We start from the raw sequence: 7,876 nt of genomic DNA, 5'->3' as shown, positions 1-7,876 counted from the left end.
AGTGACAAAAGTCTATTGAATAATTATCTTTGGAATTAATACATTAGCCCGAACTTAAGTAAATGTCAGCGGATCGGGATATCGGCGAATGAGAGGGAGAGCGGAGGAGGAATGTGAGGGACGCTGCGCTTCATTAATCCCGTCCTCCAAGTAATGTAGGCAGATGAAATGATTCTTACAGAGAGCTGTCATTACAATCACACTGCGACGGAGAATTAGATATCTGAAATGACCAATCTTCTTAACTAGATGGGGGGCAGGCAATTAACTCATTCAGTGCCGATTACCTCCGGGAGGGATTTCTATCCTGTTGACACACAGACATACATGGATCACATACGAGGGATCTCACTCACTGTACAGAAATACACAGAACAGCTAAGAAGAAGGACAACAAAGCAGGACAATTAAAGCTAAAGAAGATAGGTGTATCTATGAATATTATACATCAGTCACTTTAATAGGTACACCTTGCTCGTACCAGGTTTTAAGTGCAAATGACTGAACAAAGGCTCACGATCCGTCTCCATGATTCTCACCCGTGAAATCGCTTCATGCGCTCCTTCTTCGTTTAGCCATCATGTCTTGGTCGGAGACACAAGTCAATGCTTTTTGTTGTTTCAATGCACACAGCACGACAACAGCGCTGAGAAGAGTACAACAGTTCTACTCTTTGATGAAATACACGTGCGTAGAAGAGAGAGACTGATCCCATTGACGCTATAATACGTCTCTTCAAAATGAGACGTAGGGAATTTGTAGTATTGATGTTTTCCAATCGATCAACCCGCCTTCCTTTTGGCCAAACAGGATCTATCTATTAATCAGTCTATCTTCTGGCTATATCTACCTATCTATCTAACTAGTTTACTATGTACGCAGCATCTGGCTACATCACGGCTGCCAGAGCAACTCGTTCTCACTCCCAACTCGTCAAATACCGTCGCACGAGGAAACCTTTATGCTCTTTCACCCAATGTGAGCCCATCCGCGCCATTATTAGGCTGTCAGAACAATTGAGGATGTATAAAGAGGGAGAAAGTCCGCATAGGGAGGGTGGTAGCAGAGGAAGGACGGGTCAAACAAACACAGGACTTTCACCCAGGAGACCGTTGGTCATGTCCCATGTAATACCAAGTCAACGTTGAGTTATTTTACCGTAGTAGTCAGAACAATTGAGGACGTATAAAGAGCGAGAAAGTCAGGGTGGTAGCAGATGACGGACGGTGAGAAGATTTAACTCGAATAGCTAAAAAGGGAATTGTCTGCATCGGTACAATCATGCAGAGTAAACCCCACAGTGCAACGTGATTGATATTCCCTGTGACACGAACATCAGCTTGTCGTGAGCTGAACTGAGTCGCACACACATCCCGAACCAGACCCTGAAAAAAAAGTGTGTTTACATTATTCACCGGTATGAATAAATCACTCCCAACTCCTGATTGTGCAGCATATGCGAGGCCTAAGTTGTGTTCATCTGCCATTCCAAACATCTGTTTCGCCACGGCCTCAGCAGTGACCGAGCCTGAGCTGCTGGGACTCGAGGATGAAATATAGATGACAAGTATGGAGAAGGAAAACACAGAAGTGAGTTCAGAGCGGTGGGTTATTGATGATCCCCCATCCGGTCTCTGGAGCTGCTCTCCCTCTTACTTTGTTTCCCAGAACTTCTTCATATTACATGATGGTTACGAGGTCAGAGGCGCTTTCTTACATCAATGATTAGACTTTAGCATTAGTTGCACGCAAGGCTGCTGATTTATAATATAGGTTCTTATTGTTGAATGCATTGTACATGATGCTGAATATGCAGAATTACCCTTGACTAAAATAAAGGACAACAATAAACAAAACCACCCTCTATTCTTCCAGAATGTTCCAGGAGGGGCAAGAAACCCTGTGGACCTGATCCCGTAAGATAAAACTCAAATGAGACGAGGGAGACGTCCTCCTGGCTCAGTCTGCAGTTCATCTATCTAGATTAAGTTGTCTTGATCCTGTTCAAAGTGTGACCCTCCTCCATACAGCAGCAGGTGCTGAGGCAAGTGAAATGGCCCCGGATGATTGATGCCTTTTCAATTAGTCACAATGTGAGACCTTCACATGTCACTCTCCCTTCCTTATTAATGACATGCCGCGTTAATACTGCGTGTGTTACTGAGCCCTCTGAGTGAGGTTTCTAATTAATGTGCACGGCCTTAAAGACATAAGACGACTGAGGAACCCTCCGATAGGAGCTTGAGGTGTTTCATTTTTATATTTATGTACTTCATTACCTACATGTGCTGGCTCATACATGCACGCGGTACACGCACAACGATTTCTGTTTCCACAGACGCTGTCGTTGCCATGTTCTACTCATAACTTATTAATTATATTTAGTTTAAATGAAATGAACCCTCTCAGTTGTGACATTTGATTAGAGAAGAAAAAGTCCAATTTGATCTCTCCCTGAGGCGTCATGTAATTGTGAGACATTCCTCTGATGCATCAACATTAAGACTTTATCACATGTTTAAGCCAACAGCATTAAGATATGTATTCTCAGTAATTTGATTTTGTGTCATAATTAAAGGATACATTGTTGCTATGGTTAAATCCAAAGACCATCAATGAACGTATCTGCTAACGTGTATTGTGTGTGTAACACAAAGATAAACTATTAAAAACACATCACTGTTGCACTGGAGAACATGTTCCTTCATTATGAACATGGTCATCAGTGCTTGAAGTGGAACAAAAATAGATGCCGGTACTCCCCTTATTCACATGTTGGCGTGTAAAAGCAGGCCGTTCTCACACAGTGTTTGTTGCTACACCTCTACGAAACAGGAACGCACTGGAAGTCGCACTGGAATCCACGTGATCGTTAACGATGTCGTGTAAAGTCTGCAGAACGAACACAAGAGGGAGGCAGGATGTGAGGTAGATGGGTCAAACAAACACCGGTCTGTCAGCTCAGGAGACTGTTGTTCGTGCACAATGTGAAACAAGAAGTCAACGTTGATTTATTTGTCAGATATCTTGAATAATTGGGTCATGATTTCTATAGAGAGACAAAGAGACTGCTGTTCGTGCCCCCATGCGAAACAAGATCGTTGATTTATTTGTCACGTAACTTCCGTTCTATACTTAACGATGCTTTCATAGTTATTTTAACCCAAACCACGATCTCTTCCTAAACTTAACTAAGTTGTTTCCCGGTAAAACAGAAGTTTATTTTGAAAAGAGGAGGGGGAAATTGACACATATTGCTGGACTTACGTACATAACATGTTTAATAAGAATACGTTGAACCAATGCAGCCTAACGCAACAACCCTGCACTAAAGAATACTTTCATAAAGTTATAATCAGTTTTTTGTGTAAATTGTCTAAGAAAGATGTGATTCAACTTAATTTTAGAGGCTGAAGTTTGTGCTGCTGAATTGTATTAAGTTATACCAACACATACGTATCAATATAAACTATGATGTAGTTAATATAAGTAATCATATAAGAACTAAAAACCAAATAAATTGGTATCCGTCTTTTCACAAAAGCAGCATGACGAGTAGCTCCGCTCCAGTTTCATGTAGAACGTTCTACTTATTTTAATCTCGTCAAATGTTTGATACAAGAAGACATTTCATGTTTGTTTTCTGGGCATTACGGTATTAAGAACACACTAGAAACAGGATGAGCTGCAGAGTCGCCCTCGCGGGACCTCCGATCGCCGCTCGCCGCCTCAAGAACTAAAGCTGTGCAGCAGATTATTATGGTGACCCGATAGCCACCGATCCTCCGGTGTAAGTTTGGAGGTCACGTTAAGTTTGGTCACGCCATCGGAGATTACAAAAATATCTTCAGACAAATAGAATACAGAGGATTATAAAGCACATACACTACAAATGAGAATGCATATGTGTTCTCAGTGCACAACACATGTTGCTGATAATCCCCACAGAGACACTTCTGACCTCTGCACAGCACCGGAGGAACTCTCTGAGGGAGCAGACTTCTTAATGCAATCAAGACCTTCACATCTTCATTGATCCCATTGGCTTTAAATCCTCTCAGGCAGAATATGTGTGTTACTCATGAAGACAGTAGACACGGAACCAAACATGTTATATACATGACAAGGGTAGGGATGCCCTCCGAAACCTGGTTATTCACAGGAACCGGTTCTGAATTATTGACGCGGTCCGGAGTTAACGGTTCTTTAGAAGTTCTGGAGTGAGACGTCTCAAACGTCCTCTCTCTGTCTCTCTGTCTCTGTGTCTCTCTGTCTCCTCTCAGTACAGCGTGAGACTCACATCACGATCAGAGAGAAGGAAACATTGTAGAACTCTGGTCGTCTCAAACACAATAAAACCCTCACAAGTAAGTTCATCACAACATGTGACCAACAAGCAGAACGTCAGTCTGTTTGTGGAGCAGCCGTCAGGTAACGGTAGTGATGTCATACGGTAGTGATGTCATACGGAGGCACAACTTCTGCACAATGTGATTGGTTGATGCCTTTATTTTCGGTACAAAAGCTCCGAAAAATCATCATTTGCAATAGTATGCATGAAAAAAAATAAGGGTTCCAAAAAATACATTGGCGTGCGAATTAATGGCATGAAAAAAATCAATGGGAAAAATGAGCTGCAGGAATACCAAAAATCTGCTAGTTGTTATGCAAAGTTTCGCATGACAACTATTATGTACAATGACTCCGGCGCAAATTATCAGCATTACGCGTTTCCATTTTCGTGAAACATAAAAGCGGTTTGATATTCCTCTGCTCAGAGCCTGGCGAGCTGTTGACCTGTTTCCAGTCTACGAGCTAAGCTAGCTGATCAGCTGTTGGTGGTGAATTGATCGTGAATGAGGTCCAATGGGTTTCTTCCTAAATAGAGTCCATGTCCACTTCACACAACAAAAACCTATCCAACACAAGAAAACCAAAGCAGACCATTACATTTTTTAGCACAGTGCTGTTTTCAGACTAAACATGGAGAAGACGCAGAGTACTCCGAGTCTGAAAAACACTATTTTTAAAGTCTTATCTCATAATGAATAATTAAATGTTATTTTCCAGGTGCAAAGGGGCTTAACAACTAATCCAAATGTTTGGGCAACTGAGTAAATTGTTGCATGTTTGAGCTGGATTCAGAAGCACCAGTAAGTCAGTCATTTCTTGAAAATGAGCTCCAGTAAGACATCCACTGTTAATGTCTTTATTCTTTTATTCAGCCATGTTAGAGGCATGCTTCTAGATCGCTATTCTGACCAGCAGCATGGTTGTGATCAGATCAGTGGAGCTGTAATTAATACAGTTTGTCATGATTTTACGGTTCTGAGACGTAACGCAATGAAGCAGTTTTACAATAAATACACACGGTACACATGCAGAATAGAGGATCGACTGTAGGAGGGTGATGGTCCTAGTTTATGAGGATTTTTGAAATGTTTCACATGGCACCTGATAACGATAACAAGTGCCATGATGTAGCGAAGGCTTCATATCAGTGACTGTGTTTCTCTGCAGCAGAGACGAGGGACTGAAGGTTTGGTCGTGGAGCGAGTGGCGAATGGAGGGTCGTGTGGATGAGGTCAACCTGCGCCCAGGGGCTTCCTCAGGTGAGACGACGTCAAGGGCATCTAGAGCGGAGATGGGGGGGGGGGGGGGGGGGGGGGTCGCTCTCACTTTGTCTTAATGTCATTCTCTTTCATCCGTCTGAGCAGGTGAGATGATTGAGGCTGTCCCGGCCAATTGTCCGAAAAGGATTTGATAGAAAAGCGAGTCAATGAGGAGGAGAAATGTGCTGTAATATAAACGCAGAGGAAAATATTCAGTCTCTGGGGTTGTGACAGTCAGATGTAGACTAGAGGTATAGTTGTTGCCTATTAACACAGTAAAATGATGAGATACCTGTTGATTGTTTTACAGGTTTTATTGATTTTGGGTATGAAGTGATTTTTATTTTAACCAGGGATTCTAATCTTGCATCTCAAAAAAAACTCAAAATGTAGAAAGCTCCTTGTGTATTAAAGTAACATTTTAGGAAATACAATTATGTGTTTTCTTTTTCAGAGATGAAAATATTCGTACTCATCTTTTGTTTTGTGCGTTAAAGGTGCAGTGTGTAGGATTCGGCGACATCTAGTGGTGAAGTTGCAGATTGCAACCAACTGAAACTTGGTGCGCTCTTCCTTGTGTACCAAGCGTGTGTAGGAGAACTCGCTGTATGAGGATACGTTGACAGGTCACACTTTAGTGTGATGTTCAAGAAGAGAAGAGGAAGTAGGGTAGGTGGGGCCATGTGGGTGGATGAATTACATCCCTGGGGAACAGAGCGTCTTCATTGTTTTGTCTATAATTGTATTTTAGTCATCTGGTAAATGTCTGCTTGTGTCGTTCTATTGAAAAAGTGTAAAAACTTGGTCAAGAAAAAACAAAAAAACATGGATTTTGTTATTTATTTTTGATGATAAGTGGTGTCCAAAAGCTGAATTCTCTGAATAATCTCTTTTTTTTTAAAACGTATTCACTGTTTACAGGCATACCTAAGTCCTCTGTAACTATTCCCTCATAATCTGCTGGTCCGGGGAGCTCGTCTGCAAAACAGGATAATCAAGAGGATAATCTCAATTATTAATAGGATGGTACAAATATGATTCACTGACCGATTGTTTGGACACACGACAGAGCTGGAGCACAACAAAGGCAGGCCGGCAGCGGGGTTAGCGAGGGACTCATCTTGTATGTGTTGTACATGATCAATCTGGGATCAACTGTGTAATTTGTTTGGGCATTTTTTGGCTCCGGAAACACGCGCTCTATTGGCCGATTGTTATTGTTGTTGATCTGGAAATTTGACCTTGTTTGATTTCAAGGAGGATTTAAAGGATCAGCAAAATGTTGATTTAAATGTGGAATTGAATTGATTCTTCCTAAACACATACTGCAGAACAGTATCGGCACCCTTCACCACACACTTCAGATGGCGGCACCCGACATCCTGCCAGCCTCATGAATAAATTACTCCACTTCCTCGCTGCCAAACTGCGCTACAATGGGCTAGACTGTATTTTTGCCATTTAAATTTCTGAGCCCATTTTCATGCAAATGGGAAATTTATTGTCACAAACCATGTAACGCTGGCAGTAACACCTTATCTTAATGAATATCAAGTGCGGCTGTATCTCCCTGCTGCAATAGCTCACTAATCAACTTTCAGTTGGAATGTGATTCATAAAGAGACGATTCATGGCCTCTCGACTTACACTCAAGTATCCGCCGCCTAAAAGACTGCGTTATAAGGATTGATGAAGTCATCCATCAGATTGATCACCAGCATTCTACCAAATGAAAATGATTATCGAATTACTGCGGCCGAGCCGTTAAAGGACCCCACCGACTCGTAAAACTCGGAAGTTAGAGCTTCTCTGAACCCACTCAATTAAAAAGTACGAGGTAATCGCTTATACATGCTGTTAGTTTGAGTTATGGTGGTTAGCACAGTCTCTCCTCAGCGGTGCTCCCGAGTCTATTGTGCAATTACTTAAGAAATTATACATTAAACCTTTAAAAAGTATCAGAGCTTTAAGTTCAGGTGACCTTTAGAAAGTGCAGTAAAGTTAAAGTTGGACCGTGGGGGGGGGGGGGGGGTTCTATTAAAACGGCTGAGCTGCTGATGTGAAACATAATCCTTAAGCCTCCCTCCGCTGTCACAAGCGTGACATGAATTATTTGTCCATAAGCCAAATATTGATATTAATCAAAATGAATTAAGCCTCTTTGCTTGTTTATCGATATTTGTTTTGGACCTTTCACACCGGGATGATTATCCAGAGTAAACAGTGGGCCTACTGTTTCTACTGGCCTCCTCGAGATCTCCACT

This window comes from Anarhichas minor, unplaced genomic scaffold (genome assembly GCF_050575085.1).
Source record: "Anarhichas minor isolate MPS153535 unplaced genomic scaffold, ASM5057508v1 ptg000030l, whole genome shotgun sequence".
In the NCBI taxonomy this organism is placed as follows: Eukaryota; Metazoa; Chordata; class Actinopteri; order Perciformes; family Anarhichadidae; genus Anarhichas; species Anarhichas minor.
The sequence above is the reverse complement of the archived record's forward strand: the minus strand, read 5'-3'. Positions refer to the sequence as shown.